Consider the following 13,997-nt stretch of genomic DNA (forward strand, 5'->3'; position numbering starts at 1 on the left):
ACTAGTCATAGACATAAACTTCTGTTGTTTTTGGACACCATGAGACTGTTAGCACACAGCTACCTCATTAGTGTAAAGAAAGAATAGTGGTTACCAGTTGCACACGGTTAACTTGAACCATTCAAATAACTGACAAAAGTATCACATTTTCTTCATTATGTAAAAGTATTTTTAACCAAGAAATTTCTCTTGACAAAAGAAGTTACTCCCCCTATCCGAGATAATTTGAGCTCCCACAGACGGAATAAGCTTGAAATGATGAATGGAAAATATAAGACTCATCTTCATATCTTCAAGAGCCGCGCCCTCTGTTCAACAATCCTGCTGAAGACACTCATTATATAAAATTCGTTCCTCACAATAAATACTTACACCAGAAGTAGAATGTCATAACATTGTGTCTGACATTTGTACTGCCAGTATTCTCCACATGTTTCATCCCTTTTTCTTTTCAACAGACCATTGCCTAAGAACTTATCTCCTTCAGAAATGATCAACAAATGACCCCTTGATACTAAAATCACACACACAGAGAGGTTGCCACAGTATCAACAAACAGAACTGCCACTCTTGGAATTTTATTGAGCATAACCTTACCATGTTTGAATAAGATCATGGTCTGCTTAAGATACGTTGAAATCCTTCTTGATAAGGTGTTTTTCAATCTCACACATTGATTAACATACTCTTTGAACAGAAGAGATTCTCCTTTATCCTTAGCTGTGTTGATCCGATCATAGAACTTTTGTCTTCATAGTCATTTTTCACTAAGTGAAGTCTCCATCATGAAAGTAATTATGTATGGCCAGAACACATTACTTACATCCATATCAGAACCTACCCATTCTAATCCACATTATGTCCATAATGCCACTCTAGACAATAATGTTGCTTTTTCAAACTTCTATATATTCCCAGTCCTTCTACCAGGAAATATGTACTTCGTGATGTTGATACCTAAGACACAAGTTCATTTGAACTCAAACAAACTCTTGACTATCCATAGAGATAACACTTCTCTATAGAGGACTTGGAACACAAGAAACGAATTGTGTCCACGACTTGAAATAAGACTCTTCATTCTTTACCAAAACAGTTGTAAAGAATGACCTCAAACTTAACAATGCCTGAACACTATCCTTAACCCCTATGATTGACTCAAATAGACAATCATAAGCTAGACTCTAGACACTTCTCATATTTAAAATAAGAACATGAGGGACTCAAACAAGACTCAAACAAAACGAAAAGACTCTATATTCCTGAGCAATTTAAACAACATACCTGGACTTCACTCAAAGTCTTTATCAAGAAATGTTATTTGAGAACAAACTACATCAGGTGGACTCGCGCATAGGCTGGATCATGCACTTAGATCAGAACAAGTGATACACACCATCAATTCATGTCGTCAGATGATAATGCAAAGAATATTCTTTGCTGGTCTTTGAGAATAAACATGACTTGAGTTATGTTCTGAGGGTATTGTGTGACTTTGTTCTTCTTTCTTCAAGATTAGTCTTTGAAAGACTTTTCAAATGAATAGAAGTAGAAAAATATTGTCTTTGCTGATCTTAATACTTTTTTACTCCCCCTGAGATATATAACTTTAGGACATCTTCGATGTTTGTCCTTGAAGTTCTCTTCATTTGGAATTTGCCACATATTCCAAGTTTAGAAACCTCAGTTTGCTTGCTACACAAGATCCAGATTGCCACATTCTGTAACTTGAAAATAGAAGAAACTATGATTATATAACCATAAATTGATCTTCAATATACATGTCTGAGTTGTTTTATACAGACTTTGTAAATATCCAGCTCCCATCAAGATATTTAACAGAATCAGTATTCCACATCAGAGACTCTTGCCTTCTTCTTTGATGTGTGAAGATAATTGAGAACTCATGGTTGTAAGATTTTCGTCTCTGCATCCAGGTTCTAAAACTAATAAGTACTAAGTCTCCCGTCAAAGTACTTACCAGCTTTTCAGTTAGAATTTGCTACTCACACTAGGTCATTCTGACTGATTACCTCTTCACATTTATGCTTTCTATTCTTGGCAAATAAATAAATTACTGAAGATCTTGAGATGTTATAACATCAGATGTGAAATCATCCTTTATGGTTCTTGGTTATCATCTTTAATGTCAAATTGACAATACTCAGGTTATTAACAGAATAATCCAATAGTCAGCAATATCCAGACACATCAAGGGATAAAATAGCCTGCATCCCAATAACCTTTTTTTCAGACTTTAATTCTGATTTTGAGATGAAAGATGCCATGGTCTGTACCTATAGAGGAGATTCCCTCAGCTAGGTTTATGGAACAGACTTAGTCATAGCATAACACTGAATTAGTCAGATCCTTTTGACTTCCTTGATTTCAAATCATACTGCCCTTTCTGGATAACAACTAGGGCAGTACACATTCTTAACCATATTTCACTATGATTGCGACACATTATTCAGCTCTAACAACTGCTCTATGGTTATGAATACTTATCTAGTTTCATTGATCAGAGGAAACTTACAGATATAGGCTCTTCAAGAGTACAACATAAAGGATTAGAAAGGAATACCTTTATGAGTTTTTGTTAGTGGAACTAAGCACATGTTAATCGTGTCCTGATTAACTTAGCCTGATGTCTCCTCTTCCAGACCAGGAGTAGGTTCCAAACCAATGTTCTCACACTTCATTAGTTTAGCACCAAAACATCTGTTCTTCAGCTGGTAGCTGCATACTAGTTTTTAATGTCCCAACATCATATAGGACATCTGTTCCTCCTTCTAGGAACACCTCAACCTTGAAGATTTCAAGGTACACACTCACAGATAATTATGAATATCATTGATCAGGTGACATTCATCAGCTCTAATAAACCATGCCATTATGAGTGGACTTGAGAGATTACTCAAGTATCTTTGACACTTTAATTATAGCTGTCAATACCTACCATACATTCTGTTGAACCTTCATAACCCTAGGGTTTCTCAGAGACTACGCAGCGGAAAAATAGTCATATTTCAACAGAATTCACAAAATTCTTACTTTAAGTGTTAGTAGTAAGTATGACAACTAAAAATTGATTATTACTCAACCTTGCACAATGCTTGCTTCTACACCAAGCAACTGATTAGACCAAACCAAAATCTTGACTCGACGAACTCACAAACAACAGAGGTTACCTTATCAATATCTTCACTCACACATGAAGGTTTAGATGAGCTTCCTCTCTATTTATAGATACCAGTTGAATTTGTATTTGAATTCAAGTTCTTCACTCCTGCATGAAGTCCTTGGACTTAGCACTCTTCGTCCCAGCATCACAGCTCTTAGGTCAGGTTGGTCTAATCATATAAGTCCATCCTCCACTTCAAGGGACCATACAATATGAACATTCTTTTGTTCAAACACTCTTCTGCTTTTACCACAACCAGAATTTATCCCTTATGGATCTCATCCAGAAACAGACAGGATGCCTGCTCTGATACCAATTGAAAATTCTGGTATTACAGACTCGGATGTCAATCCTGATGTCAAGACATCTAATCTGTTATTAATGTAGCAAAAGCAGAACACAAGGATCCCTCATTATTTGATTACTCTTAGGAAAGAGTCAATGAGACCTGGGATCACACATGTTCAGCATACATAACCAGATTATAAGTTTTACATGGTTCTGTATAGGAACACCTAACACTTCTGAACCTGATGTTATAGACAAAGTCATAACATTCAAAACTAAACAAACAATGCAGAAGCTAAATAACACAATTAATTGTTAACCCAGTTTGGTCTAACTACCTACTCTGGGGGCTACCAAGCCATGAAGAAGATTCCACTATCAGTAGTACTATTTTATATAAACAACCTCTGGTTTACAGATAAAAAACCTATGGTTTACTTAGTCACTACCCAAAGCAATCTCTATCTCAAAACTCCATCCAAGATGAGAAAACCTCTGCTCACTCCCTGGAGATACATAACTGTTACAACCCTGCAACAGATATTTACACAATTAACAATGAACACATACTTGATCTGATTCACAACTTCAATCAAGCTTACAATACTCAACTCTTACCTACAGGTTTCGAGTGAGGACAATCACTTCTCTAACCTACAAGTTTCGAGAAGGACAAGGCAGACATCCCACAACTTGGGTGGTCTACCTATAGAAACCCTAATGATTACATCGTTAAGACCAGGTTTTCTCTATATCTAACTAGGTTACAAAAGTTTCCTATTTATAACCTGATCCCAATTGGACTTGGGCTTACAAATCGCAACACTCTTACTGTTACAAATATGCAAAAAATATTCTGCTTCAAATAAGGTCTTTCAATCCTGAGTTTCCTAAATTAGAAATTGCTGAATCCAATCTTCTGATCTGATTCTTCCTGAATCTTCAATCTTCTGATCTAATTCTTCAATTATTCTTTTGACCTTTAAATATGCGCCACATAGGATTACATAATATTCACATAGAATATTCTGTATCTGTTAAGTACAAACTGAATCTTCCTTCCAGTTCTGCAGGCGCGATATCATGAGTTGATGTCATGACATTCCATCTAACATCTTGCTTGTACCTATTTTGTTCTTTATAATCTTGCAAGATTCACATTAGTATTATGTTTTACTGCTATTATGTTTTAACCAACCATAGATGCCAATCAGCCAATAAAATCACTAACAAACCATAACTTGGATATGTCAACACATAGAAAGCATAAATTTTGATTTTTATAAAACCTTCAGTATGTATCGACCCATAACTTGGATGTGTCGACATATAGAAGGCAAACAATTTGATTTTGAAAAAGTTTTCAATATGTGTTGACCTCAAGAGTGTGGGAGTCGACCTCTAACCTTATTTTTCACATCAAACATAACTTTAACTTGTAAAGATGTTTCTAACCTGATTTTAAGTGTGTAACACCCCATTTTCTACCCGACATTTATATTAAAAATCAGAGTGCTAAAATTTTCAAACATATAACAGGATGTCACATTTCAACATAAAACAACAAAGCAACCTGTATTTCTTTTAATATGATACATAGCATTCGGCTGAACAACTCACAACATATTTATTCATAGGAACATAACAACCTTTTTAATATTAAAACCACATAATTACAACTTCCAACTTATAGATCAATTAGCAACTTTATTCAACTAAAACATCGTTCAATTTATAATTATTCAACAATTAGTAATAACAGCAACTTAGAAACAACACATAAACATCCCCCGAGTGCTACGTATCAGAGCAAGACCAACTCGAACTAACAGTAACTAAAGACTTCATAAAGTTACTTCACTTCCACAGCTATTCTTGAGTACCTGCTCAATTACCCATAATAGGTAACATCATTACAGAAGGGGTGAGATATCCAACAATATAAGCAAGCGTATGATAAATAATATATTAAGATTAGATCATACAATATCACCACTTCATACTTATTCAGACAACAATTATAATAACAAATAGCAACAACGGTTATAATAATTATTTACCAACAACAAGTATAATAACAATTATCAGCAACAAGTATAACAACAACAACTTATAACAACAACAACAACGTAATAACAACAACAGCAACAACGTAATAACAACAACAACTTCAAATGCGACTCAACTTTGCAAATGCATGTGGTACCATTTGGAGTAAAACTCCCAACTTAAACATATGCCAGGTTATCGAGGCATTTCAACTTAAACAGGTGCCATCAAGGCCAACTTAAACAGGTGCCATCAAGGCCAACTTAAACAGGTGCCTTCAAGGCCAACTTAAACATTTTGCCAATCCAGGCCAACGTAATATGCAAATGTATGCAAGCAACAATAACAACAACTACAACGTCACAACACTACAATGCAACAACCGCAAACAACTTAATCAACCTTGGTCATAAGACCTGCAACTTAATCAACACATCATCAATAACTTAAACAACATTGGTCATAAGACCTGCAACTTAATCAACGTATCAACAACAACAACCAGAACAACAGCAACAAAAACAACAACTTAAACATGCATCAATTGCATCAACTTAATCATTACAAAACAGCCCCTGAACATCTAGGTACTAATTCTTCAATTTATTAATTAATCTACTACCATCAATTCTTATCATTCTAATTCCAATTCTACTATTCGTTAATTCTTCTATTAATTCCAATTATGCTACTAATTCAGCCTGCTACATATATCATCGTTATTACTACTGCTATTTCTTCTTCACACCAATTCCATCTTTATACAACTTAATCCATTAACTACATATCTCATCACTAAGAATCATCACTATAATTTCTACTAATTAAATTAATCAATTCCAAAGGTATAGTATTTTAATTAATTTAAACCAATTTCTTCACTAATAATAATTATAATTCTTCTCAAGTTAATCCTACTAAGGCTTGATCCCAACAACCAACATAAAACATCAACAGCCAGAAATCAAAACATATTTCTAAAACTTGTATAGCACGCGCCGCGAATCTTTCTTTGCGCCGCGAACACCACAGAAACCTTTAGTTCGCGCCGCGTACAAACCTTGGCGCTTACCTGCGCTGACAGGATCTTCCAACAAAATTAAAACTCAATTTTCTTCCTTCGATTCCAGTACAATTCAATTTCGACCATCACAGGAACATAGCAATATTATAGTTATAATCCACCAACATCTAGCAATTTTATACAACTAATTCCTCAATAATAATTATAAACCCTAGGTTAATTTCCCACAACCATTGATTGAACTTTTATAACCTTATTCACCGACGTCAATCAATTTCAACATTCAACAATACAATCACAACACACAAAACAGAGGCAATCATACAACCATAACCCCCACATATCATTCATCATAATCTCGTTTATAGAGCTAGAACCCCACTCTTACCTTGGATATGAGATTGCTTTACTCTCCCGGTTGCCATAGCTTATGCCGCCGCTTCCAACTTTTCTCCGAAAATCTTTTCTAACAACGTGGAGAGACGCACCAAAAACCTGTACGGAAATCGCTTTGTCAGACAGACTTAAAATCATCAAAACGAAAATCGCTCCGGTCAGAAGTTACCTCTACGAGTCTGGAACGTTGTGTCCAAGAACCACGACGATCCAACGGTTGGATTGGGAGAAACGTCCGTTTTACTAAGGTGTCTCACTGCAGAAACTTGCTGCGAAAATTGGACTTCCTCTAGCTTTTCTCTTCCGCCATGGCTCTCTTCTTCACCTCTCCTCTTTCTCCAACTTTTCTTCTTTCTCCATGTCTACTGAGACCTAACTTCTCTTCTTATTTCCTTTATTTTATTATAATTATTATCTTCATTTGGGCTTACTAATTAACACCCCCATGATTACTATCACCAACGCAACGTCTAAGCCCACTTAAATAAAACACTCTCATAATCCATAATATTAATTCTATTATTATTTCTCTCCACCAAACTGACTAACTACCGACTATAAAATAAATCGTCCAAACCACCAACTCAACATATTCAATATCATTCTCTACGGCTTAAATCAACTTAAATTAATAATAGTCCATTATAGTAATATTATCTCTAATATTATTCTCCGATTAAACCAACTAATTTCTCGATCATTAATTTATCCGCCCAACACAACGCATAATTTCAATTACGCCTCTTATAATAATGCCAATAATTCTAACTTCGACTAATTCCAACAAATAATTTCCTTATACAATTTAATTAAATAATTAATTAAATTCCGGGTGTTACAACTCTCCCCCACTTAGAATATTTTCGTCCTCGAAAATTCTATCCACCAACTCCAACCTCAACTTCATTCCACATCATCATTTTGTCAGGTCACTCCCATAATAACCTCAAAGTAACCAATTTAATCAACTTCATGATATCTCAGGATATCATTCGCCACCTACGGTAACCAACAACAACATTACTGCAACAACGACTAAATTATTATAATACTAATCTGACAACATAACTTGACCGATAACCACTCAACTCATCATTGACCAATGACTTACAAGAAATCATATTTCAATCAGCACTATTTACAAGGAAACACAACACTTTGGCACATCACGCTTTAGCTGCGCAACTCTGATCATCCATCTTAATTCACCGTCCTCATTAGAGTTTCTATCAACTTATAATTTAGAAGCTTTACCCGAGCCTCAATTTTTTTCCTCAACATTAAACGCTTTCTGCATCATCGAGATAGTAAAATAAGTCTATAACATCCAATACAATTCCGTCTACTATCAACAAGAGATTAAGGGTGATCAAGTCCTTAATTTGTCAATAAATATCCGACAATCGTAATGGAGTATAACCATTATTACAAACTACAAAATGTTCCTTCAGAAATTGCACTCACACCACCAAAAGTATCATAGTTTAACATCTGCAAAACCATTTGAATCCGCTAACACCGACGTCTTACGACTTCATACTGCCACACGCCTTGTGATACTATCAGAACAAAATTCCCTTGTGCTATCATCATCAGCACTCCTCATTCTTGAGGTTATGCTCTTCGTACTTCTAACAACTGCAACAACTCTTATAATTACTTACTAACAATCCATAACAAGATCTACAATAATCATACACTTAATCATTGTCCCTTCGTCAACAATTGACACGATATCTACTCAAACGGACAATTTCATTTCTTTCCAACATAATCCTGCCACCAATAAATTTGTTACAGATGCTGCCACTATTTTTATAAGAAAATTCATGTTGTTAGCTTTCGAACGCTTCAAACGGAACTCAAATCAGACGTCTAGAACTCCAGTTATGAATTTTCGAAGTTTCACAACGATTCAGAAATTTTCCTGCGTTTTGCTTACGGAAATTTCACTCAAAAACTCATTCTCTTCAACTTAATCACTTTCCAGATAGTCCTTAACATAACTCCTCGCTCCCAAACTTTTTATAACTCGAGAGCCAATTCTTTCGGTGAACTTCTGTTTCTGAAACACCAAGAAAACAATCCTCTCTGCAACTTCCAACTAAAACACATCTGAGAAGCAACGCTTCTCCCCCAGTTTGCTCAAAATAATACCTGCAACAACCAGAAAACAACAAGTACTGACAGTGTCTCACACACTTGTCGCGTACAGAGGAATAAACAACATTAGACGACTCTGGCCGGACAGACCGACCAGGCTCTGATACCACTAATGTAACACCCCATTTTCTACCCGACATTTATATTAAAAATCAGAGTGCTAAAATTTTCAAACATATAACAGGATGTCACATTTCAACATAAAACAACAAAGCAACCTGTATTTCTTTTAATATGATACATAGCATTCGGCTGAACAACTCACAACATATTTATTCATAGGAACATAACAACCTTTTTAATATTAAAACCACATAATTACAACTTCCAACTTATAGATCAATTAGCAACTTTATTCAACTAAAACATCGTTCAATTTATAATTATTCAACAATTAGTAATAACAGCAACTTAGAAACAACACATAAACATCCCCCGAGTGCTACGTATCAGAGCAAGACCAACTCGAACTAACAGTAACTAAAGACTTCATAAAGTTACTTCACTTCCACAGCTATTCTTGAGTACCTGCTCAATTACCCATAATAGGTAACATCATTACAGAAGGGGTGAGATATCCAACAATATAAGCAAGCGTATGATAAATAATATATTAAGATTAGATCATACAATATCACCACTTCATACTTATTCAGACAACAATTATAATAACAAATAGCAACAACGGTTATAATAATTATTTACCAACAACAAGTATAATAACAATTATCAGCAACAAGTATAACAACAACAACTTATAACAACAACAACAACGTAATAACAACAACAGCAACAACGTAATAACAACAACAACTTCAAATGCGACTCAACTTTGCAAATGCATGTGGTACCATTTGGAGTAAAACTCCCAACTTAAACATATGCCAGGTTATCGAGGCATTTCAACTTAAACAGGTGCCATCAAGGCCAACTTAAACAGGTGCCATCAAGGCCAACTTAAACAGGTGCCTTCAAGGCCAACTTAAACATTTTGCCAATCCAGGCCAACGTAATATGCAAATGTATGCAAGCAACAATAACAACAACTACAACGTCACAACACTACAATGCAACAACCGCAAACAACTTAATCAACCTTGGTCATAAGACCTGCAACTTAATCAACACATCATCAATAACTTAAACAACATTGGTCATAAGACCTGCAACTTAATCAACGTATCAACAACAACAACCAGAACAACAGCAACAAAAACAACAACTTAAACATGCATCAATTGCATCAACTTAATCATTACAAAACAGCCCCTGAACATCTAGGTACTAATTCTTCAATTTATTAATTAATCTACTACCATCAATTCTTATCATTCTAATTCCAATTCTACTATTCGTTAATTCTTCTATTAATTCCAATTATGCTACTAATTCAGCCTGCTACATATATCATCGTTATTACTACTGCTATTTCTTCTTCACACCAATTCCATCTTTATACAACTTAATCCATTAACTACATATCTCATCACTAAGAATCATCACTATAATTTCTACTAATTAAATTAATCAATTCCAAAGGTATAGTATTTTAATTAATTTAAACCAATTTCTTCACTAATAATAATTATAATTCTTCTCAAGTTAATCCTACTAAGGCTTGATCCCAACAACCAACATAAAACATCAACAGCCAGAAATCAAAACATATTTCTAAAACTTGTATAGCACGCGCCGCGAATCTTTCTTTGCGCCGCGAACACCACAGAAACCTTTAGTTCGCGCCGCGTACAAACCTTGGCGCTTACCTGCGCTGACAGGATCTTCCAACAAAATTAAAACTCAATTTTCTTCCTTCGATTCCAGTACAATTCAATTTCGACCATCACAGGAACATAGCAATATTATAGTTATAATCCACCAACATCTAGCAATTTTATACAACTAATTCCTCAATAATAATTATAAACCCTAGGTTAATTTCCCACAACCATTGATTGAACTTTTATAACCTTATTCACCGACGTCAATCAATTTCAACATTCAACAATACAATCACAACACACAAAACAGAGGCAATCATACAACCATAACCCCCACATATCATTCATCATAATCTCGTTTATAGAGCTAGAACCCCACTCTTACCTTGGATATGAGATTGCTTTACTCTCCCGGTTGCCATAGCTTATGCCGCCGCTTCCAACTTTTCTCCGAAAATCTTTTCTAACAACGTGGAGAGACGCACCAAAAACCTGTACGGAAATCGCTTTGTCAGACAGACTTAAAATCATCAAAACGAAAATCGCTCCGGTCAGAAGTTACCTCTACGAGTCTGGAACGTTGTGTCCAAGAACCACGACGATCCAACGGTTGGATTGGGAGAAACGTCCGTTTTACTAAGGTGTCTCACTGCAGAAACTTGCTGCGAAAATTGGACTTCCTCTAGCTTTTCTCTTCCGCCATGGCTCTCTTCTTCACCTCTCCTCTTTCTCCAACTTTTCTTCTTTCTCCATGTCTACTGAGACCTAACTTCTCTTCTTATTTCCTTTATTTTATTATAATTATTATCTTCATTTGGGCTTACTAATTAACACCCCCATGATTACTATCACCAACGCAACGTCTAAGCCCACTTAAATAAAACACTCTCATAATCCATAATATTAATTCTATTATTATTTCTCTCCACCAAACTGACTAACTACCGACTATAAAATAAATCGTCCAAACCACCAACTCAACATATTCAATATCATTCTCTACGGCTTAAATCAACTTAAATTAATAATAGTCCATTATAGTAATATTATCTCTAATATTATTCTCCGATTAAACCAACTAATTTCTCGATCATTAATTTATCCGCCCAACACAACGCATAATTTCAATTACGCCTCTTATAATAATGCCAATAATTCTAACTTCGACTAATTCCAACAAATAATTTCCTTATACAATTTAATTAAATAATTAATTAAATTCCGGGTGTTACAAAGTGTCCTAAGATGAAAATGAACATCTAAAAGCAGAGAGAAAGGTCCAATGTACACAAATACTAAGTGTCTTAGTTTTGACATCATTCAAAATATTTCAAAAAGAGAATAGTACACTCACATTTTCTAATGCTTCTCTTGTTCCTTCAAAGTTAAAAACCCACTGATAGAAATGTACAAATCTTACTATCTCCAAGCACTTCATCGTATCTCATATTTTTAGGGAAGAGAATGCTTGTGCGGACAAATTTGCTAACATAGGATTCACTCATAGGAATTTTTATTTAGTTCAATCATGTTTATAAAACTATTAGAGTAGACTTTATGCAGAATTGACAAATAATTCTTTAGTGTAGATATCATACTTACTAGGATTTTTGCCTAATCCTTTTTTATGTAGGTTCTCTCTTCTCAATTTATTAGCCCTTAAAAAAAATTCATTATTTTCATATTCAAGAATTTTTCCCTAAGCTTTGTTTTAGATCTTTGTATGTTTCATAGTGTTATACGGTGAACTGACTTTAATGAAATGTTGCGGATAGCATGAGTCGCCACCGACTTTTATTTTATCCCATTTACAGAAAGGCTAAAAGAACAGAAAAAGAACATTTAAAAAGATTTTGAGTTCGGGGGGTAAATTATACAAAGGGAAGGTTTAAAGCACCCTTTGTATCCATGGTTATCCATGGGCTCTTAATTGCTTAGCTCACTTTTGAATGTTTGAATTGTTTGAAAAGTAGTGTATGAATAGAAATCTGAATAAGAATTTTAGCTTGTAAATAAGCGTAGTCTTTTTGAAAAGTATTTGAAAATTAGCGGGAAAAAGAGTTTGAATTTGAATTTGAAAAAGAGCAAGCAATTAAAAAGCAATTACCCTAAATTTAAAATTCGTTCTTTTAGCTTTTCAGGGCTATCCATACCATAGGAGGGTAGGAAGTCCTTTTATTGGAAGTTGAAGGGTCACCGAGAGTTATCGTTCGCCATAAGACTGCCCCTGCCATAAAGAGGGCAGGTAGTCTAAGGGAAGGATATAATAGTCATTAAATTTTTTAGGCATCATGCGAGGATACCTTAGCAATTGGGACAATCATCACATTTTACCGAGGCAGCTTCGAGGGAGTTTCAATAACTTTAAGGCAACATTGGCTTTAGGTATCCTCAGAATCGAGGGACTTGACTATTTTAAGGCATAATCAATAAGGCAACAAGGCAACAGTAATAAGGCAACAAGGAAACCAGAGGGGTTACTCTAAAGGTGTGTGGGTGCACAATCGCGTGGTTAACTTCGATGAGATTTATCTGTAAATTAGTTATCTAGATTCAGTTAATAGTCTTGCACTCCCTAATTTACTAACCACTCAGTTAATATAAACAAAATTAAAGACAGAAATTAAAAGTTCCTACGCTATTACAATAAACACCTGTGGGCAGAAAAATAAAAGGGTAAAAATTAAAAGGCAAAAAATAAACCCTAATTAAACTATTACACCCTGTGAACAATTACATAATATAATAGCAACATAATAAAATAGCAAGCAATAGTATTGAGGCAAACAAGAGGATAAATAATAAAACCATAATTAATAAAGAGAAATTAAAGTAAAGGCATGCGACAATCATAGAGTATGGGATGAGAAGAGAAATTCGCGGATATGGAGAAATTCAATGTTTAAAAACAAATTGTGGTGTTCATGGTGATAAATCTTAAATCTTAGAGAAAACCTAAAATTACAATTATAATTAATTTTAACAAGCCTAAAAATAAAAATCAAGGTTAAATATTATAAACCTACAATTAAAATAGTTAGCCTAAAATAAAATGATTAACCTAAATTATAAATGTTAAAATTAATCTAAGTTATTTAACCTAAATTAGCTAATTAAAAATAAATAAATTTGTTACTATTGAAAAAAAAAAGTTTTCCCAAAAGGATTAATT

Source organism: Vicia villosa, linkage group LG1, assembly GCF_029867415.1.
Source record: "Vicia villosa cultivar HV-30 ecotype Madison, WI linkage group LG1, Vvil1.0, whole genome shotgun sequence".
In the NCBI taxonomy this organism is placed as follows: domain Eukaryota; kingdom Viridiplantae; phylum Streptophyta; class Magnoliopsida; order Fabales; family Fabaceae; genus Vicia; species Vicia villosa.